This window comes from Triturus cristatus, chromosome 4_1, assembly GCF_964204655.1.
Source record: "Triturus cristatus chromosome 4_1, aTriCri1.1, whole genome shotgun sequence".
In the NCBI taxonomy this organism is placed as follows: domain Eukaryota; kingdom Metazoa; phylum Chordata; class Amphibia; order Caudata; family Salamandridae; genus Triturus; species Triturus cristatus.
Window position 1 is genome coordinate 829,238,937 of NC_140585.1, and position 24,025 is coordinate 829,262,961.

Sequence of the window (24,025 nt, forward strand, 5' to 3'; positions counted from 1 at the left end):
TATTTTTTATATCGAATTTTTCCAACAGGGGTTTTATTCTAATAAATGACCATTTTAGTATTGTTTTAGAATGCAAGAGCCCCGTTTCGATCTCTGGCCATTGCTTCCAAGAGCTACCTATAATAAAATCCAGAATTTGTATGTACCCATTTTCTTCCCATTTTTTTTAGGATATTAGTCTCCAAAAAACATCTTTCCCCCGTAAAGAAATGGGACAACCTAGTTGAACTATTAAATCTTGGAATATAAAAAAATTTTAAACTGAGATTTTTGCTTGAGTACCCATTGGAGAGTCTTATATCGTACATTCTGAGGCTACTTTGTTATTCTTGTAGGGTCAACAATATTATGTTCCTTTAAGATCTTTTTCATAAAGAAATTGTCTGCCTTCTGAGGATCCAAAAAGAAAAATCAAAAACTATGCTGTGCAAAAGTTGCATGGTAATAATTCCTAATGTTTGGGAGGGACAACCCTCCTTCTGCAACAGAGTGACTTAAAGTGCTAAGTGCCAGTCTCTCTATCTTATTTGACCATAAAAAGGAGGGAAACATGCTATCTATCTCTTTAAAAAAAGCTGCTTGTAGTGCACATGGAGCAGCGCTAAAAAGAAAATTAAATAGTGGAAGGATAGACATTCAAATTAGTGCCACTCGACCTAATAATAACAGTGAGAGCTGATTCCATCGTGTTAGCAGGCGTTTCACTTTTCTCAGCAACAGGGTATAGTTTAAATGAAATAGATCTTCTACTTTCTCCGTCACAAAGATCCCTAAGTATCTCTTTGGGCGAGTGTTGTATACCGGCCTGAATTCTGGCAACAGAGAATGGATCAAATAGTTGCACAATATGATCTCGGTTTTGGACTTGTTGATTTTATAACCACCTATTGCTTGGAAATCTGAGAAAATCCTCATGATTACCTCCTGGGTGTCTGTTTCTGAGTTTAAAAAAAGGACAATATCGTCAGCATAAAGTTTTATGTTTGTCATCCCTTAAAAAGGGACCGTGTACTCCTTTTTCTGTCTAATTGCTATTGCTAATGGCTCTTTAATTAATGAAAATAAAATCAGAGAAAGAGGACACCCTTGTCTAGTGCCTCTATTTATTTGACATGTACCAATACTTACAGAATTGATTAAAAATTATGCCCGTGAATTTGTGTACAGCCATCTTATTAGATGTATAAACTCCTCTTTATTTACGTTAAAAAAATCTAATCCTTCTAATAGGACATTTGTATTGGTATGGAGCTGTCTCACCGCTACAAAGCCGCACTGATCCATCCCAATAAGTGAACCTACCATTCTATTTAGTCTATTAGTGAGCAGTTTTGTAAACATTTTGTAGTCAACATTTAAGAGGCTTATAGGCCTATAGGAATTCACGTTCTCACTATCTTTAGCCTTCTTTAAAATGCTGACCACTACTGCTGTGTGAAAATATAATGGAGGGTCACCCCCTTGTAGTAGATGGTTTACAAGGTTTAAAAATCCAGTATTAAGGGTTGAGGCGAATTTGTTTTTTAATTCTGCGAGAAAGCTGTCTTCCCCCATTGCTTTACAGTTGGATAGAGATCTTATGACTAAGTCGAGTTCTTCCTTCGTAAAATCAGCTAGCAATTCCTCTTGAAAGTTCCTATTTAAAATAGGAATTGGCAAATTGTGCAAAAAACCACGGATGGATTCCAAGGGTGCATAGTAGTCTGATTGGTAAATTCCCTTATAATGCTTAAGGAAGACCTCTCCTATGTCTAACATACTCATTGAGCAGGTGTTAGTTGATTCATTCCAGATACTTTCAATCCTGCTACGAACCTGTTTCTCTTTTGCCTGCCAGGCTAAAAGCTTCCCTGTATATTCACTATCTTCATAGACTGTTTGAAGGTAGGTCCTGCTTGCCATATCACCTAAACCACAGTAGAATTCTCTCATTTGTGTTTTTGCTTCTACTAATTCCTGTTTACCTTTTGGATCCCTGTTTGTGATGTATTCTTGATTAGCGTGGGCAAGTCTTGTTTGAATCTTCAGCCTTTCCTCTTTTTTTAGCCCTTTGTTGCAGGACCTCCTTTGAGGTAATTATGCCTCTTTGTGTGGCCTTAAATGCATCCCAGATTATATTAATTGGGGCTGAATCTTTATTAATGTAAAAGAAGGCACTGATCTCGTTATCCATTTCTGTGCACCACAGGTCATTTGATAAATTAAATTTATCAAAATGCCATCTTCTCAATGCACTTTCGTCCATGCTCCCTACGACGACTTCCGTTTTGATTAAGGCATGATCTGAAAAGGCATTTATAACATGATCATATTTACTAACTAAAAGATTATCTGAAGTCACGAAAAAATCTATTCTCGATGCTGAATCATATTTTGCTGAGTAGCACGAGTACCCACGTTTTGCTGGGTTATTAAGTCGCCAATAGTCTACAATATCACAGCACCAGTGTTGTTTCTGATACCATGGTGGACCCGGCTTTCCATGATAACTCTTCTACTGTAGGGCACTGCACTGAGGCCCTGCCAGCTACTAATATTACTTATAAGGAAGGCCACTTTCAGGTACAAGCTGCAGCTGACCTGTGGTACAGTGACCCAACCAGCCAGACGAAATCCCCATTAGAATAATTTTGAGTTACTCTTGTTTCACAAAATCCCTGGAATTTTACCATTATGCCACACGGCAAAATGATGCGCTGTTTGGGGGAAAAATGTACTGCCAACACACAGGAACTACGCGAACAACGGAACAAAAGCTGCTGTTGTTTTGGTGGGTTCTTTTTTTGCACGGTTTAGTAGAGTGAAATGTATCCTCACGTCCAAAGGCACTTTGTACAAAATAAATCGCCATATGCCACTTTTGCATTTTATGTAATTACGTGCAAGTATGCAAAATCAAATTACATGAATTTCTCACACCCTTAGCTAGCAACTAACTAGCATCTTGATTTCTCTGAGCATTATGGGGACTAGAGAACTTCACGGAAATGAATCATGATTCCTGAAGGACTAGTTTGGCTGCTGCATGTAAGATCTGTCAGCTGGTATCTGTGCCTTGATGTCATTTAAGTTACAAAACTGAAACATACCCATGAAGTTAAAGTAAACAACAGCATTGATTGGAAAAAGGCTGAAGACAGTTATAACAAACACTACACTGTCAGAAGGATAAAAGTTGGCAGCTACATACAGGTGAAAACAAATCTAGCCACTGCTGGCTGTACTCCAAATGGAACAAGACTGCTCCAGGAACGCTGCCCTTAAAGAGTTAAATCACGTCATCACGTACGGTAAAGACACAGACTACAGTAAACACTAACTAATTGGCAAGGTCATGGTGGCTAACATCGTGGCAATCGGCACTCACAGTACGTGTTTAATTTATCATAGATACAGACATGAAAAACTGAAAACCTCAGATAATACAGTGAGGCCGTGGAAAGAACGGTGATTGACGAACACACATGAACATCCACCCTCCTCAGCAAGGCAGCCCTCTTCCGGCTTCCACTGAGGAGTCCCCTTCACAACAGATTGTTGCGGGACAGTGAATTGCACTGAAAGTGGGTCTTTTGAGATAATCCCTACACAGGCCCAGTGGCGTAGCCAGTGTTGGCCCTGGTGCTAGGGAAGAAATGGCCTCCCTGGCTGCTATTTGAATGATAATATACAGATATTATCACGTTTCAGGGGGGGGCTTTGGGGCCCGGTGCTACTGCACCAGCTGCACCAATGGCAGTTATGCACCTACTTGTGCTCCAGACTCAGTCACCCTCCGCAGCACCAATGACAGACTCCCGAGCACAGTGTGAAATAAAAAGACGACATGCAAAGGCGGGGATGCGAACCCAGACAACCAGGAGCATGCTAACTCCGGGGTAATAAGCACGTCATCATTCCAGTTATTTTACTATGTGCATGTGACGCCAAACAATTACACAATCACAGTTCTCCACAGAACACTTCCAAAGACAACATCGAACCCACTTCAACTGTAAGGTTTTCAATGCTGTACTTGTTGCACCCAATCCACAGACGGTGCCACAACCCAAGAGGCGAACAAGAACAAAGATGTGGGACTGGAATTCCATTCAAAGGTTAAAGCATTCAAGTATTACTTACCGACAAGTCACGACATGCATTCATCATGCAGCAGGCACGACAGGGCACCCACCTGCAAGAGTATCACGGCATAGACATTCCCTGTTTCATGCGCTTTAGGCATACATGCTGCCAAAGCTAGGGACCCGGTTTATGGGCTTAAACACACAACATTCAAAAATGCAAATTTAGTTACTAAATGGAATTTGTCCATATCTAATTTTAGCCTAATGTTAAGACACGTTCACGTAGCACAGCGCCTTGGGAAACAGAACTAGGCTCCCTGCATTTCAAAACCACTATGCACATTTTGTACAGGGATCATTAAAACAGTTATGAAAAAAAACAGAATTCAGTCAGGAAGGGGATGCCAGCCAAACTCGCCGAATGCCAGAAGACAATGCCCAACCGCATTCGTGAAAAACAGAGGGCTTACCCGCTCGGTTGTTACTGTCTGCCACGTGCTAACCTGTGAGAACCTGTCCCAGAAACTCATCATTGGATAGGTTCGAGGCTGGCTGTAGGACATAAGACCATCGCATAACATGCACTGCAAAACCCACAGTGCTACAGCATAGTTCTCTCCTGGCAGGAAAAGCACACACATGCACCCTCAATACAATTAACAAATGTGTACACTTATAAAGCGCCTCTCCAGCAATACAACCTCTTCACAGCAGCGTCCCCACCCCCAAACACTCCATCCATCCTCACCGCCCCAACCCTACATAAAAAATATGCGTTTTATCACTCAACTTCCGAGCGAGGCGATGCCAAGGAAAACAGCCCTTCAGTTCAGCCAATCCGTGCTGCCGCCCTGCTGTCCGCGCTACATAGCGCCAACCGGCGCCCACCACGCGCCCTCCGCTGCTGGGGAAAGTGTGGACGGACCCGCCCGAGATCCATCCCGGCAGCACCCTCCGTGCCCACAGGCTTCGACTCGCAGGAGATTCTCCTGCCTCTGCCCACTCTTTTTCCATAGGTATTACACCTTTCTGTGGGAAAAATAATACATTGTGAAATTCACCCTCCCCAATACAAGACCTACAATGTTCCCGGAAGAAGGGCACCCAGAGCAAGGGTAGGAGGTAGAGCTGGGTTCAAGGGAAAGTGCAAATATATATATAGTGACATTTTACACTAACCAATGCCTCGTTTTTTCAATGTGTTCATCCGGATTCATGCACCCAGCACGAATTCTGCCGATTAAAAAAAAAAAAGAAAAGCTTTCTTTGGCCCTGTGGGTTCCTGTGGGACCCCCACATCAGGCCTATTGGGTCAGGGTTTCTGTACCCTGCCCCCTTTTCTTGTTTTTCATCCTTATTTCTCTGTTTTCTTGTGACTCGGAAGATGGATGCCAACACTTGCTGGTTTGAAATGCTGGCAGCCAATGACAGTGAAGCGCTTGCTCGGGAGGGGTTTTGATTGTGAACCCACCGCGGCCATAGATATCGATATTTTAATTTTTTTATTTTCACAGCAACTACTGAATGGATTTACACCATTTAAAAAAGGGCGCTTTCTGAACCAAGCACTACCTTTTTGCCAAATTTGGTGTAATTCTGTTCAGCAGTTCGAGCTGTAGCCGTGTCTAAAGTTTCCTATGGGAAATGCATTTTTTTGCCTCTATTTTTTGATTTTCTCAGCAACTACTGAATGGATTTACACCATTTTAAAAGAAGTGTGCTTTCTGAACCAAGCACTACCTTTTTGCCAAATTTGGTGTAATTCCGTTCAGCAGTTCGAGCTGTAGACGTGTCTAAAGTTTCCTATGGGAAATGCATTTTTTTACCTCTATTTTTTGATTTTCTCAGCAACTACAGAATCGATTTACACCATTTAAAAAAAAGGGCGCTTTCTGAACCAAGCACTACCTTTTTGCCAAATTTGGTGTAATTCCGTTCAGCAGTTCGAGCTGTAGACGTGTCTAAAGTTTCCTATGGGAAATACATTTTTTTACCTCTATTTTTTGATTTTCTCAGCGACTACTGAATCGATTTACACCATATAAAAATAGGGCGCTTTCTGAACCAAGCATTACCTTTTTGCCAAATTTGGTGTAATTCCGTTCAGCAGTTCGGGTTGTAGTTGTGTCTAAAGTTTCCTATGGGAAATAACATGGAGAAAACACGTTTTGGGACCCCCTACCACCAGCAGGTAATATATATATATGTATATAGTTAGGACCTAGTTTCCATAAGAAACTTGGTTTTTTTTTCCCAATAACTTTGGCGCTGGTTGACGAATCTTCATGAAATTTTCAAAACTCATGGCCTGCTCCGGTCAGCTCCTATCTTAAAAGTTTCGGGGTTATTCGCTAAGCGGGGGCCGAGAAAAAAGGGGGTCCCAAAACGTGTTTTTAGGGTGTGCTATACAGGGAGTGTGAAGCGATGTATTCACCCCTACCGGTGTGAAAGTGCTGTTTTGCCCAGAGTGAGATGGTGCTGAGGTGAGGTGCCGGTACACTCGGGGATGAAACCGTGAGCTGATTGCTGTAAACTGATGTGCTCTGGGCGCTGTAGCATACTGGCCACTGTAGCATAGCTGTGCAAGTGTTGTTAGTATGGGTTTAGACTATAGCGCTGTGAGCTCTGTGGTTGTGGTTAGGGTGTGCTATACAGGGAGTGTGATGAAAAGTATTCACCCCTAGCGGTGTTAAAGTGCTGTTTTGCCCAGAGTGAGATGGTGCTGAGGTAAGGTGCCGTTACACTCGGGGATGAAACCGTGAGCTGATTGCTGTAAACTGATGTGCTCTGGGCGCAGTAGCATACTGGCCACTGTGGCATAGATGTGCAAGTGGTGTTAGTGTGGGTTTAGACTATAGCGGGAGTGGGAATCAAGCTACTCACCCCTATGGTCTGAAGACTCGAATGGAGTGTTTTAGCAAGCAGGAATAAAGAAGTAATCGTTAAGAATATAATGCAGAATGTTGCAATGCCACAGAAGACAAATGGTGAAATCAGGTGTGTTTAAGAAAGTGGCTGTGTTGGATAAAGCGATGGAGTCTGCAAGTTATATAAAAAGTGTCTTTATTTAAGTGCCATTAAAGGACCCACTGGTGCAAAAGTTAAGGCATCCAGCTGAAGCAAACTCCAACCGCGTCTGCTGTATTCAAACCTAAGCTCCTGAATCAGTCAATTTTACATTAAATGTTACCGTTCCATGTGACATAAAAAATACCTATTAGACATGAATGACTGTAAATTGTAGAATGAAAATAAAGGTAGGATACGATTACCCCACTGTGCAAACCAGTTCCAAAAAAATGCCGTGTTTTTTTATCTTGATCGCCAGCTCGTGAGCAGAGGCTGAGGATGAGCTAATTTGTGTGAAAGGGCTTCGTGGATAACAGGCAGGCAGAGAGATGTGTGTACAAAGAATAGACATAATTTCAAAAAGGATGTCGGGTTTAGGCTAATTTAGCAAGTAAATAGCGTATTTGCATAGGCCATACATCACGCATCCCTGGTTAGTCTGGAGACGTAAGGGGCAATAATGAAAACAGAGTTCAAATGCCTAAGCATACTTAGAAAGTTATTATATGAAAATAGTTCAATTGAAGTGTATTAAAAAATGTAGGAAAAAGTAAAAAGTTGAAAAAAATCAATCCAAGAATAAAGTGAATTTCTTACAAGTCTTGGAGATTGCAGTTCGGAAGTTCTTCAATGGCTTGAGATGCGTAATGTTCCAAGAGGCGATTGTTGCCATCGTGTGAGAAAGCGAAGCAATGCAATTCATATCCTCGAAGGAACAGTGCTGTTCCTCGAATGTTGGAATGGCAATTTGAATTGGCAGGCAATCTGCGATGTTGTCATAGGTCGCACGTTGCAGGAGATCTTTCGCGGCTGCGCAGAAACCCCATTCTGCCAGGATACCTTTTTGAGTTGCATCCGCCATTGCTCCACTGCCCGAACAATTAAGTTAATGGTTTTCAAGATACTCCATTACCTGCTGGATATCTGGAGCATTTGCTGGGATGTTGGCAAGGCATAGATCCATTCGCCAGTAGATTGGGCAAGTTTTGCAATAAAAAGATGATTGCAAGCTGTCAGACCTCCACAAGATGCCTTGAAAATAATGAGCACATTGCAAGACAAAAGTCATGGCCCAAGAGAAAGAATAATGACAAGGACCAATGGTTGGACTAAGCTGAACCGAAAAAGGCACTCTAAGTTGGCCGCCGCCTTCGAATCGGCGGCGGTCTAGTTTATTTCCCCACAGGTGTTCTGAGGCTGTGTGAAGCGCGCGCGCTGAGTCAAACGCGCACTTCACTAAAGATTCAACCGAGTATGCACGTTCAGGAAAGGCTCCACAGAACTTTAGTACCAGAGAAATAATTTGTAGGGAATTCATCCGGATATCGTCCGCTAGTCCCGTCGGGAGTAGTTTAGGTCAGCGCAAAAGATTTTCCAGCTTCGTACCTGGTGTTTCTTCCTCATAATTCTCGTCAAAGGAAGAAGGAGACCTGGCGGCCAGAAGTTCACTCGAAGTTATCCAGAGGAAAAGAAAGAAGAGAACAAATAAGCTAAGTGAAAATTCAGTTGAATAAAGATAGAATGTTTCGTGAGCATAATGTAAATAGAAAGACTTGCACAAGGTTAAGAGGCTTAGACAGATACTTACCCACAAGACGTATTCAACCTTTTCCTCTGCTAATAAGAGGAAGGTTATCAAACCTGAGACAAAATGTTAAACGATGTATAAGGTCAAAGATTTATAACAGATACCTTCCAGTACAGAGTTGCACAGCAATACCCTACAAGAAAGTAAGAGGAGAGTTACATTTTAAAACACCTGACAGTTAGAACAAGATTACTTAGAAGAATAGAAGCACCACTCGAGAAGTAAGTGAAGTAAAAGCCATTCAAATATACTTACCCAAGGTGAGGTAGGAGATAGAAGGGGCTAAAAGTATTATTTGTTTGATAGGTGAATCGGTCTGGTGTTTAAAGAAGAAAACAAGAGCAAGCAACACAACGAAGATAGAGGAGAGGCACAGTACTTGAAAATTTGGGTAGGCATAGACCCTAGGAGAGAAAAGAAAGAGCGAATAAAAGGAGAATAAGTGATTAATTAATCTTGTTTGCTATTTAGATTCTCTCAGACAATATTCAGTCTGCAGTTCAGAAGAAGAAGCAGGCGAAAGAGAGAAGACGAGTTTCAGGACCAGTCTCTTCTTGGTTTATTATTTTATCCTCTCCCCCTTCCCCCCAGAGGGTAGTCTTGGAGTCTAGATATCTTACTGGATCCCAGAGTACCTTTGAGGGGGAGTTGGGAATCAGCATCTCTGTTCCTGTGTAAGACCCAAGTAAGAATTTCTCTGCATCTTGACACACGCAGATTGTATATGTGTAAATAAATGTCATGTTGTAGCTGGCTCCGATAATAGATAAAGGCAGGCAGTTGAAAAGTTGTTTCGCGTAGAGGCGCATTCTGTCGGACATGCTGGTTACCACAGGGAGTGCAGCCATTTTTTACAAGCTAAAATAGTAGTAGGATGGTCGCAAACAGAGCGAGAACTATGAGCACTGTTCCTGTTATTCCAGAGATGATCGAATGAATGAACAGTGTTAAAAAAGTGTGCCAGAGCTTAAATGTCAGATGTGTTGAAAATTGTGTAACAATTCACAAAGTGTAATGAGAGGTTCGTATTTAAAAGGGAGTGCATTTTACTTGAAGTTCGTGCTATCTGCAGTCGATAAATGACTTATGGAGAAGTGAGGGACACTTCTGTTTGAAATAAAGCGCTTTCAGTTTGCTCCATTTAATAAAATCTGTAGGTATTGAAGGCCAAGTTGAACTTTGGGAGTTACTTTGTGTGGGTGGGAATAGAGATTGCCACAGGAAGTTATCCGGTTTGAAACAGTAAGGACATACGGTATGCCAGCTCACATTGCATAGCAGTCCATGTTATTAAGAAGCAGATAACTGCTGTTAGAAAGCTGTGTGAATGTTGGTCTGATTGTAGGAGTTGGCGTGCTTTTAAGAAAGCACGCAAGATTGGGGGCTGTAAGGTTAGAAACGTTGTGCAGTTGGACATTCTTGCATAGTAATGAATGACTGCCATTGAGGTCCCACTTTTCACCTGTGAGAAAGTTCTGTATCCTCTTTAACACAGCGATATGTAAATTGGAGAAACCACTGCTCGTAAATAAACACACTACCTTATATAATCACATACAACATGACAAACAACATGTACACCTAGCAGACACAACAACACTACGTACTGTGGGAACTGTGGCTAGCCATGTACACAAAGCAAAAATAGCACCTCTGCCACACAATGCAGAATGCGGGGAGAGAGCCAAACCATTTACTAAAATAGTGGTATAAGAAGAAAGAGGGAGCCCCGGAGATGCCGCGCTGCAGGTAAGTCTACTTTTAAATATTTTATCATGCATGATATTATTTTAAAAGGAGGGTGGGTGGGAGGCGGGCGGCGCATAGTGAGGCTACGCGGAGCGCGCGAGTGTGCGTAGATTTGGGCACACTACGCGCTGTTCCACGTAGCCCCACTATGCCCACTACGCCCAGGCCTGCCAGTGACATGGCCTGGGCCCATGGTGTGTGTTGTATGAGCATTTGTGTGTGTCCACATCCCTGTTCATACACAGACAGTGTTCCCTTGATATGTTCCTGTTGTTGATGCTTGCTGAGTGGTACTGGGTTTATCTCACCACTTTTCCAATGGGCTACCAGATGTCTGGGTGCATGACACACTACTATTAATTGGTGCATTATCATTGGGATTTATCAGCTCTGAGTGGTGATGATGTTGTCAGACAAAGATGGGACACAGTCAGGGTTCCTCAAGGCACCTGTTTATTTGCTAAATCATGTAGTTGTCCCTAGGTGGTAGTTTTCAGTGATTGAGACATTTGTATGTGTGTGTGACTGCTCCCACTTGTCGGGTTCATGGCTGCGATACTGGCAGGTGTCAGCATGTGTGCCTTGTGTTTCTCCTTGGCATCTGCATTGTCCTGGGACTGTGGCAGGGATTCTGAAGGTTACATGAGCTTTGAGGTCATGGCCATGTACCGCATACTGTGGAGTATGTCTGTCATTCTCCAGGGTTGTGAACTGTCCTTGTGTGATGTGTGTGTGCACCTTAGTTTCTCCCAACATTCCTGTGTTTGTAATGGGTGCATGTGCAATGTCACCTGTCCATGTGGGCTTCACAGATACACACTATTGCAGTTCAGGGTGTGTGGTGTTGAGGGTGGACTGATGTGAATGTTTGCATAGGTGGTCCCCTAGCTCCCGTTTGTCCATGGATGAGGGGCCATGCTGAGTGATTTATGTTTGTGTATGTGTGGTGTACGTTTGTGGCACAGGACAGATGTCTGGGTTTCCCAGTTTGTACGACATCTGCCTTTGTCATCACAGTGGAGGTGTCATGCATGCTTGTGTCTGTTCCCTGGGGGTAGTGGTGTTGTGTGTCAGTCTCTTGCTGTGTTAGTTGGTGTTCATTCCAGCTTGTGTCACATCTGTCTGTTGTGCTCCCTCTCATCTCCCAATGCCTGATTGCCCACTGAGGGTGTCCCAATGATGGTTTACTTTTGTATGGCACTGTGTCCACATCTGTGTCACTGTGGTTCAGCCCCCCTCATGTGTTGTGTAGTTGCCTGTGGATACTGTGACACACACACATGTTGTGTCCAATGTGCAGTGTGATTTTGCCTGTTTGTGTTTGTGCATCTGCACCAGTGCATTGGTACTGCTGTTGTGGGCCTTTGTCTGGATGCTGTTTCTGTGATTTTGCATGCTGGCTCTGTGAGTCATTTCACATCAATGTGCACATTCATCCTGGTTGTTGGGTGCCATTGCTGGCATGGAATGTGAGTTTGGGATCTGACACCTACAGTCTACATATGTTGTTTTGATTGGTGTATCTATTTTCGAGATGTGTGCATGCTTGGTGATGGTCACTTCTGCTGTTGTGTCATTGTACGCTGTATGCATTGTCAGCCCCCATGGGTGGTGCTTGTCTGCACACGGCCGAGAGTGTGTTATGTTTTCACAGCACTGTTAGCCTCACCACATCTCTGTGTGTATGGGACACAACCACTAGTTTGCCCCAGAAGTGTTTGATGTGTTGGGAGCAGGGATCATACATGCTGTTTGTTATTTACAGCTTTGACCATGATGACACTTACCTTTTGGTCACTGTGATGAGGGGGGTTTAGTCTCCATCACCACAATGCTCGCCATCTGCTGCATTTTGGGAGCCCCCACTTAACTTCTGTTCTACACAGCGAGGGGGTGTTCTTTTTATATTGCCACAGTTCTATGGTGATGCTTGCCTTGTGTATGTCACACTCATGTGTTGGTCACACATGTGTTGTTACTTACATTGTAGGCTCGTAGCCATAATCACTGTTGTGGGCATTTGTCACAGACTACACACTGTTGTCATGATGTTAGGGGGATGTATTTTGCGGACATACCTGATGTTGGAGTATGCTGGATGTGTTGCGCATCTCCCATCCTATGGCTGGGGATGGCTGTAGTGATGGGCAACATAAGCTCTATGGCTGGGGGTGGCTGTAGTGATGGGCAACATAAGCCCTATGGCTGGGGGTGGCAGTAGTGATGGCCAACAGGTCCCCTGTGAGTGGGGTGGCAGTAGTGATGGGCAACATAAGCCCTATGGGTGGGGGTGGCTGTAGTGATGGGCAACAGGTCCCCTGTAATTGGGGTGGCAGTAGAGATGGGCAACATAAGCCCTATGGGTGTGGGTGGCTGTAGTAATGGGCAACATAAGCCCTATTGCTGGGGGTGGCAGGGGTGATGGGCAACATCAACCATATAGGTATGGGTGGCAGTAGTGATGGGCAACAGGTCCACTATGGGTGGGGGTGGCTGTAGTGTTGGGCAACATACGCCTTATGGCTGGGGGTGGCAGTAGTGATGGGCAACAGGTCCCCTGTGAGTGGGGGTGGCAGTAGTGATGGGCAACATAATCCCTATGGGTGTGGGTGGCAGTAGTGATGGGAAACATAAGCCCTATGGGTGGGGGCGGCAGTAATGATGGGCAACATAAGCCCTATGGGTGTGGGTGGCAGTAGTGATGGGCAACAGGTCCACTATGGGTGGGGGTGGCTGTAGTGATGGGCAACATAAGCCCTATGGGTGTGGGTGGCAGTAGTGATGGGCAACAGGTCCACTATGGGTGGAGGTGGGTGTAGTGGTGGGCGACATAAGCCCTATGGGTCGGGGTGGCAGTAGTGATGGGCAACAGGTCCCCTGTGAGTGGGGGTGGCAGTAGTGATGGGCAAAATATGCCCTATGGGTGTGGGTGGCAGTAGTCATGGGCAACATAAGCCCTATGGCTGGGGGTTGCAGGGGTGAGTGGCAACATCAGCCATATGGGTGTAGGTGGCAGTAGTGATGGGCAGCAGGTCCACTATGGGTGGGGATGGCTGCAGTGATGGGCAACATAAGCCCTATGGGTGTGGGTGGCAGTAGTGATGGGCAACAGGTCCCCTATGGGTGGGGGTGGCTGTAGTGATGGGCAACATGAGCCCTATAGCTGGGGGAGGCAGGGATGATGGACAACATAGTCCATATGGGTGTGGGTGGCATTAGTGATGGGCAACAGGTCCACTATGGGTGGGAGTGTTAGTGGTGCTGGCCATGCAACCCTATGGTGGGCTGTTGTTAGTGGCCAGGATGTGGATCCCCTGTGTGTGTGTGCCATTTTGCGGGTACGTGTCATTTGTTTGTGTTGTAGGTGTCTGAATTACCATCTGCTCCATCGGCGTTGGTCCCTGAGCCGGTCATAGATGTAGAGTACTGGTATGACCTGCGCGATGGGATTCATGATGTGTTCGTGTCGTACACGCTGCTTGTTGCTCCGTCTCGTACCCGCTGCAAGCTGGTCCATCTCGTAGCCGTGGATGGAGTTGTGGCGCGAATCGTAGCTGATATGCTTGTTTTCTGGAGGCTGTGATGTGGCGTTCGTGACGACCCGTCCGGCATGTAGGAAGTACGCATCGTACTTGTCATGCCGGAAACTGCTATGGATACTGCTTCAGGGCGACTCGGTTCATCTTTAGGAGTTACGGCTCGGACGGAGAATGGGGCTTGATTGATTCACAGCCTACGTGTCAGTCGTGTTTTTGGCAGTTATGCGCATCGTACTTACTCTACAGGACGGACCGGCTCCGGGTACGTGTCGGTCACACAGTAAGGCTACGGACAGCTGTCCAACCGGCTATCAAAATCGGCCCCAGAATGCTCATCATGTGCTTACCCATTGGACTGATTCCCACTCTAACAGACTGCAATAACTGGGGGGACTATTTTTCCACTGTTTACAATGGCACTACCTCGATGGCCATTCTACTAAACGTCCTCAAACAAATACAGAATGAACATGGGGCAGGTCTAGTCCTAGATTTGGGGATTAAATGTGTGGTTAATTTCTCTGTTTTCTCTGAAATTATTATTTCTAATGGTAAGGGTGAAGCAGTGTTTTTGGTTGTATGCCAGCAACTTGCCGCTGTGGCAGTAGCCAACTGTGAGCGCGAGTTGCCTGTCATAATTGGTAATGTATATACGTATTTAGGGTGTAATAGTTTGGGAACCAGACCTTCAGTACCGCCACTTGGCATTCCTAGCTCTGACAAGGATGCCAGACCTGCCCATGCGTTTACTCAAAAAGCATAGGATAAATGTAAACAACAACAACAGAAAGGTAAACAATGTGGAGGTTCTCCACCCCGGAGTCCCATGAAGAGTGATATGATTTTCGTGCTTGCACTAAATTCAAGGCCCCTGCTAGGTATCAGATTCCTAATCTCTGGTCTCCTCCTTCCTTTCAGGACTCATGTGACCAACAGTATGACAGAGGAGTGCGATCTCACCGCAGACAAGAAGAGTATGTGAAACCAACAAGGGTTACACAACGCTAGTCTGACATGAAGATAAAGAAGGGGGATTGACCACCTCCATATAAATCCCCCTTTCAGGAAAATTATTTTGCAGCTTTAACTGCAAGATCTGCCACAGATGGTGAGAACCTTCCTCCTGAACAGGAGTTGGGCGGTTACTCTCAACAGTGTGGTAGAAGTCACCATATTAAGCCGGAATCGCCATCAATTTCTGGTGGTAAAACCAACTGAAACACTTATTACAGTTGATACCATGGACACCCATGTAGCCACTCCGGACAGATTATGTCACTTGGATATTAAAACTGAAGGTGACGTTAAACACATCATTAAAGCTATATTCTGGGATAACTTGACTACTTCTTCTGACATTCTCTTGGCAGAGGTCGATTGGCCCCCTCCTTTTGTTCTTGCATGCCACCAAGGTGAGGATATCATTCTCCCTTCTTTCTCACACTTTGTCCCTGATGAAGTCAAGCAAGATTATGCATGTAAATGGGCCCTTGATTTGGCCCCTGCTCTTTATCATAACCATACTGGTTGGGATAAGGATTCCCCTTATCATTTCATTCCTATACTATCGACATACCAGGTACACCCTTTCTGGAGAAATGTGCACAGTTGTAGCCTCCAAGTACACTCAAAAAGTTACCATGCCTACTAGGATTTGTTAATTTTGGCAAGCATACATACCTGATTATACATAGTGCATTAAGCAACTTTATGACTTACTATTTCCTGATTTTTCAACTTTCTGTTGGACATCGGAACACACTGATACCCTCAGGTCTTTAGAATCTGATTTACGTGAAACACACCACTTATATGCATGTCAATACCACAAATGTAGTCACCCATGTTTTGCAGGGAGCAATTGGATTTACATATATCACCTTTAACGAAGGTGAAACGAGACCTATAGCATACAAATCACATTTATATTCTAACGCAGAAATGCATTTTGCTTCTACTGAACAAATTCTGACTGACGTGAAGGTGACCATCCTTTAAGAATGGCCACTTGCTCAGGGAAAACTTATTATTGTTGGTTCTCCAGTGCCAGTCTTAGAGGTTGCCACCAAAAGTAGCATTCCTAATGCAAACACCCTTCATCCTTGGTGGAATGGGCTACGCCCTTGATAGCAGTGCGTAGCAGAAACAAGAGTAAACTACTTTGGATTAAAGTGACAGATCTTAAGAAAAGGTTCTACAATCATCGATGAGTGAGAACACTCTGTAGGGAATGTTCTCGCTGATGAAGCATCCAATCTGCAGTAGCCACTACTAGAATAGCAGCAGTAACCCACTCTAAAACATGTATTGACATTGATATCTTGGCTGCCATGAATGCTTTTAAGAATGGCACCACTTTACTGAAGGGTTTTCCTTCTAAATATTCTTATCATTTAAATGACCAGAATGTTCCTTTGTCACTATTCCAGGTATTCGCGAACATTTGATTACCCAACGCAGACCACAAACATGATCTAATTGAAGTCGCACATGAAGTTGTAGGTTCCACTCACATGGGAGTGTCTGGAACACTTTGGTTCTTACAGCAACATTATTGGTGGCAGGGTCCAAACCAGCAAACTAGAAAATATGTTCTCAGTTGTGACATCTGCCAACAGATTAAAAGGTCTACAGTGTCTTGTCCACTGCAAACACATCTTTTTATTTCTAGTAAACGTTTTGGCTGCATTTACCTTGATCATTGTGGTCCATCGATTTAAGATACTGCATTTAAATGTATCTTGTTTGTAGTTCATTCTTGCTATAGATTGCTCTGGGTTTGGCCACAGTGCTCGGCTGATGCTTGCACCATTATTAAAACTTCATCACAACTTATGCCTGCTGTGCATCCCACTTGGACCAATGTCTGGCTTTCGCCTCCTAAGCATACCTTGATTTGATGAAGTCCATGGTTGTACAAGTGCATTATTCTTCACCATATATGCCTGATGGCAATTCTGTTGTGATAAAATTAACCGTGACTGTCAGGACATAGTAAGGGCTTGAAATTACACAGAACTCATTCACACAGTTAATCCCTACTAGAGGGCCTCAACAGACATATCAAGTGATGTCAGCGCAAACAGACCAAGAGCCTGTCTAATTTCCACCCAAGTGATTTTCTTGAATGAAACGATCCAACAAACCACTTGTGTGGTATTTGAAAAAGTGAAAGATTCATACCATTCCCTCTATTGGTCTCTTCGATAATTAGCACACTTTGACAAATTACACTGAAGACCAATTAAATAGCATGGTGCTGAATTGTACATTTAATTCATAATTTTCGTTTCCTGGCGGGTGGTTGTCATGCCTGTTTTTTTATTCCATACCTGGGTTCAAATCAAGCAGATTTGAACCCGGAGACTCACAGTCAATGCATTCTGGTATTATTACCACCTAGTCTTAGGAAAAGTTACGTTAACAATAGTTAGAACATTCCACACTGTCTGCACTAAAACAACATCTTTCTCTTCTGCTGAAGAAATACATTTATCATATTTTCTTTTAAGTCCCACATCCCCACATTCTAAAAGATTCATATATGCTACTTATAATGACATTTGGAAATCATCTCAGATGGAAGCTGCTATGCATTTAAGACAAATTGACCAAGATAATTTGGATAAAGTGTTTGCTGCTGTTTAGAATAGTATTAATACTGATGGCGAACTATCAGATGATATTTTTATTAGCAGAGGAGTAAGACAGGGCTGTGTACTCGCCCCACTGCTTTTTATTTTGTACATTAACGGGTTGAGCCGCTCTTTGAGCACGAACACTAAGGATGTACCAATCATAAATGGTTCCCCCATTTCTACTCTTCTCTATGCGGACGACGCAGTACTAATGGGGCGTACTCCGAATGCTTTACGCATTTTAATAACTGGGTTTGTTGCTTTTATGTCCGATTTGGGCCTAAGTACCAATTTTAAAAAAATCTTTCATCATGAACTGTGGGCCAAAAAAGTATAATATCACTTCGATAAAATCGGGGGACAACGTATTAAAATGCACCAGCACCTTCCCTTATCTAGGGTTATTATTTTCTAATACAGGCTCATGGCAGCCACATGCTGCCTATGCGAGAAATAAAATTGGTAAATCGATTAATTCTATTTTATCTCTCCAACAACCCAAACTGGCCGATGTCATTTCCCCCCTGCTTAACATTTACCGTACCCAATGTCACCCAACTGGGACATATGGAGCAGAAGTGTGGGGCTATTGCAACAGCACCCCCCTCCAGCTGGAGGAAAATAGATTTTGTAGAAAGGTACTGGGGGGTGTTCCCTGTGCGCCCACATTCATCTGTCATAATGAACTAAGGATGCCATACATTTCCGATTTTATTAGGTCAAAGCCTGCACTTTTTTGGATAAAAATTTGGTCCAACCCAGCTGCACTTCTAACACGCAGCATAATATCTGATTGTCTATTACTTGAAAGCTCCCACCTTGTCCCCTGGTTAAATGCGGTTAACAACAGCCTGTTGAGTGTGGGCCAAGGTCTCCTGTTTAGCTCCCCTAATATCATTGCCCCTTCCCATAAGAACGGTGTAAAACGGGCACTATTTGATCTTTATAATGAGGAACGCAGGAGATCTGAATTTGTAAAGCCTGTTGTTATTAAATATCTGCCACTAACTGACCCAGACAATGTCAACCTAGCTAAACCCCGCAGATACCTGTCGATCCCAATTGGAAGATGGAACCGGAGTCTTTTATTTAGGTTCCGGGAAGGAAGTATCGTTAATCTACTAAGTTTTCCCCTTGGCTTTAATAAAAACCTAGAAGAGCTGGATTGCCCTTGCCCAGAAGGTGGAAAACAAAGTTTGTTGCACTTCCTTTTTTTCTGCGGCTATTATAAGTTGTATACCCGTCAATATTTAATGCTGATTCTTCGTAAATATAATATAAGAGATTTCATCCTGGCATTAAAATTTTTTCAAATGTTGTCGACAGACGAGGTTATACACATGGTAAACTGCTTTATAAAAACCTGCATAAGATCCAGGGCTAGCATGGAACATACATAATTGGCTACTGAATGTATACTGCACTTTAGCATTATTTCATTATAAATAGTAATTGAATTAATTATTTTATGCGTATTTGGACATGTGTGATTTTTATAGAAATGGATAAGGTGGCATTTACAATCTCATATATTAATAGATCATGTTTGTCCCTACTGTGCACCTCGTATTTTATGACTATTTGCTGCTAAACCCAACTGGAAATCTTGTCAGATAATGTATATCCTGTCTGTGTATTAAGCACTTTATGTTATATATATGCTGCTCTAACCCTATTGAAAAATTATTGTTTTTAAAATATTTTTATACATGTTTTTATGTGTGTTTTTGACCTGGATGTACTTTTATGGAAATACAAATTCCGAATAAAGATCATTTGACTTGACTTGACTATTAATACTTTGTCATCTCCTATTTACAATTTAAACAACATTGTATCATCTGTTATTTATATTGTGCAAAGTGACATGGCAACGTTGTTTCATGGGCAGAGTCAGCTTAGATCTATTATGCAGTTCAGCTGGATGCTTCAAACACTCAAAAATGGGTGCGTTACATAGCATTACTTGAATTGCAGAGATTTGTTTATGCCTTTTAATTTAACACATAATCAAGAACTGATTGCCATGAAAGATGCAACCTGCACAATGCTGCATTTAGAAAAACTAGAACAACTCCAATTCACAGTAGCTGAATTGCCTTCGGCTGTGTGCTTAATCCATGGTGTTATTTCACTGCCTATCTCGACATTTCAATTCACAGTTGGCATGAAACATTTCCTTGCTGGTCGATATGAACCCCTTGGAAGCAGCTTCATTTATGATTTATGGTCATTTCTCTTTACATATTATTGTGCATGTACTAATAAGGAAGTTTTTATTACCAGGGAAGAATTTGACTCTGCTGTCAGATAATCACTTGATTGTAAGTAGGTTAAATTTCACTGCATATGAAATACTTCAGCGCCTAACACAGCTTGTTATTTGAAAGGAATTCTGGTGCCTGCAATTCTCCCTTTCAATACAGTACTCTCTTTTGGGAGTTATCGCATGCTTAGCGATTAAGATTGTTGCAGAATACGGGCTGGCGCCCCTTATATTTTGTCAGTTTCCCAGTTAGTCACTTGATGTAACAACGTCTTGTTTGCTCCTCCGCATGGCATTGTAGATAGCTCATTGTGGCCTTCCAGTCCAACTTTACACGCAGATTTCAATAAGATAAGCATAACTCAAAGCATTGTTGTTCTAACAAGAAGTAGCTCTTATATCTGCTTCAAATTGATGGTCGCTAGAACTTCTAATGCAATACAGTCATTGTTAAATGCAAATCTTCCCCTGCATTTTGGAGAATTAGTGCATTAAATATTTAATGCCTCCAATACGACTGGTATTGCCCACTTTTTTAAGGTTGTAGGCTCCGGCTTAGTTGGTTCTTTTCAAACCATCTTTGGAGTAATACCGGCTTTTATCCACTCAATTTTTTCTAGTGTATTTGGAGGATTCCTATTGCTGTTATTCCTCATTTTCCGCATTCTCATCCTGTTCCTGCTTCTCCACAATGGATGATCCTTTTGCTGGCACGCTAGAGCTGGCACCTCTGCAACACTACAGTGATATGCTTCAGAACTTTGGAATGTTTCTACTGCTGAAACTGGATCTTGATTGAGCCCTAACATTTTGACCTGCTTGGTTTATCTGTGTGCAACCCCTGTTCCACTGTCTCTTGTGCCCCTTTGAAGGGGCACTGAACATTTGCTGGCTTCGCAGACATCCGCTACCTTAAACATTGGACTGCCAATGAGTCCCTCAGAGACCGATTTTCAGGACTGTCCTTTGGGTTTGCGACTTCTTCACAATGCACATTTTGAGCCACCAGCCTATAAGGAAACATGAGCATTGGGTCATGGATCACAGGATATAGGATTTACTAACATGGATGCAGGTTGTCTTTTAACATTCCCAGCATTAGCTGGGACTGGAGATCATGTCGGCTCTTTGGAGCTCGTGACTTGGGCAGTTGACCAATCATCATATGTGGACTTGGAATCCTTTATGGAGTCTGTTAGACCTGGCACCATTGGCGTGGGTCTCCCTTCCATTTTCTGCTGTTGTCTCTGATGTTTTTGCTGGTTTTAGATGCTTGGGCACTGTGTCACTGCTAATCAGTGCCACAATGCAAGTGCTCCCTATGTTAAATTGATGTATGAATTAGTGACTCCATGTTTTGCTTATTTGGTTTACTTGTCAGACCCTAGTACAGTGCACTGCGTGTGCCCAGGGCTTGTACATCAAATGCTGCTGGTGGGCTTGCAGCACTGATTGTGCCACCCACCGGAGCAGCTTGTAAAGTGTGTCTCAGGCCTGCCATTGCAGAGCCTGTGTGCAGTCTGGTACTGCCATGTTGACTTGGCAAATGCACCCACTTGCCAGTCCCCAAACCCTCCCTTTTCTCCATATACGACACCCCTAAGATAGGCCTAAGGGCAGGGTGCATTGTAGGTAAAAGCTAGGACATGCCCTGATGTATGTGGCATGCCCTAATAGTGAATTACAGCCATTTTTGTTTTTCACTATTGCAAGGCTACCTCATCCAATTCGCCAGAATGGGCAGTTTGATTATAACACCTTATAATCATAACTGATCCAGGGAACATGGTAGAGAAACAAATTCAGTATGCCTGAACTCAGAATGATAAAATACATCTTTTAGTGAAGTTGGTTTTAACATTCTGTGTTTGAAAATACCACTTTTAGAAAGTAGGTATTTTCGTGCCTAACTGTCCAACCCTGCCTCTGCTAGGTTGTGTATTGTATGTCTGGAGTTTGAGTGACAGGGGCTGGGGGATTCTAGGAGACAGGGTGAGTCAGCACAGGGCTGAATAGAGAGATCTGCATGTAGATGGGTGGGAGGAGTTGCACATGGGACCTGAATAGGGCTGTGCCTTCCCTCCACAATGCTGGCTCCACCTCCTGTGGTGCATCTGATGTGCCTAGCTTACACTGTGAAAGGAAAGAAGGAGTCTTGTCAACAAAGTGCTCCAGGACTGACCAGAACTGGTTTGGACTTGGCCCAGGCCTCTCTGCCTTTAGAGAACAAAGGATTTTGGTGTATAAAAGAGGGGACCCAGACCCCAGAATTTAAGATCACTTCTGGGAATCAAGACAAACATTTGCTGAGGAGAAGAACCAGGAAGCTCAAGGAGGAGACTACCCCTGGGCTGTGTGTTTGGGTGTTGGCCAGCAGTGGTTGCTTCATTGCCAAAGAAAGGAGAAGAGGACTGAGTGTGCTTTTCATCAACTTGCAGAAGATCTCCAAGGGCTTGAACTTGAGATTTCCTCCTGCCTGAAGTCTCAGGGATACAAGACTTCACCAACCAGCTCCCCCTGAATTCCCTTGTTGGGAATTGAAGTGCCTGCTGTTGTGCTTGGCCTTCTGAGAGACTGCATGTCGCTGGAAGCTGGAAGCGTGACTCAACGACGAGAAGCGTGTCACCGCCGCAGCAGTTTCCATCGGGAAGGAAGCGTGCCGCCGCTGCCGCCATCGCATCACCGAAGCACGTTGCATCCCCGGAGAAGCGTGCCACCACTGCAGAGGTCGCCATCGCATCACCGGAGAAGCATGTCGCAGGGCTTGTCGTGGCTCAGAAGATCATCGAGTCACCGCAGCATCGTAACCAAGACACCATCTTGTTGCATGGCACCGGGGAGAAGTATCGCATCAAGGTGCCATTTTGTCGCATCTTACTGGAGAGCAGTAAGAAACTGACGCATCCCCTCCCCACACTGTAAGGAAGCAAGCATCAACTCCCCTGCACAGCAGTAAGGAACCAACGCATCCACTCCCCTGTGAACCTTTTGGTTGCTTTGCGTTACGCATCCAAGGTACTTTGAGAGTAAATTGTTGCATTTACAACCTTAAGAGAACTGAGCTATTTCCTACCATTTTAAAGTCTATTTTTGAGTACAGTATTGTGGATTTTTGTCATTTGGTCTTGTGTTAAGTCTATATAAAAATACGTATTTTTATAATACAAAATCTGTGTGGTGTCCATCTGTAGTGTTGTCACTGTGTTACTGTATGTGTTCACAAATGTTTTACACACTGCCTCTGAGATCAGCCTGCCTGCTCGTGCCAAGCTACCAAGGGGGTGAGCAGGAGATTTTTTTGGAGTGTAGCCCCTTACCCTGACTAGACGCAAGGGTCCCGATTTGGCCAACCAGAGACCCCCAAATCTAAAATTGGTGGTCAGCGGTGAGGATTTGGACTTGCATTTGTGACTCATATACAGTGATTGGTGTACACTACTAGTGAGTGCAGACCATAACGCAACCACATACATTTTGGTAGAGTGTTTTCCTTGGAACTTCTTTTCTATTTTCGATTCTTGAGAGCTGCCAGTCTTTCTACCATGAGTAAGCCAGCCTCCATTGCATCTGTAGACATTGAATTGGAAGAAGAGAGAATTGATGCTTACACTGTGCCTAACCTCAAAGCTCTGTGCAAGAAATTTTAAATCTCTGTGAAAGGCCTCACCAGGAAAGAGGAATACCAAAAGACGCTGAGGGCCTGGTTGGAATCTAGGAATGCCAGTGAGCATCCTGAGGAGCCGGTGGTGGAGGCAGAGAATTTACATTGGCAGCTAGAGGAGCCAGTGGGCCCAACCGGGGGGAGAGTACCTTCCAGGGTGGGCAGCAGTATTTCTTCCAAGGCCCTGACCCCAGGAGAGCTGGAGGACAGGGAGAGGGAGAGAGTGCATAAGTTGGAGCTAGCCAGGCTCAAAATAGATGGTCCAAAGGACATAGAGAGCAAGAAGATAGAGCGTGGGATGGAATTAGAAATGAAGAAGTTAGCCTTAGAGGAAAAGAAAATGCATTTTGAACATGAGAGAGTGTTGAGGGAGTTAGAACTCAAGGCCAAAAGTTTTGAGGTTCCTCCCTCTGGTGGCAGCACACCACCAGTGCCTGTAGAAGCAAGA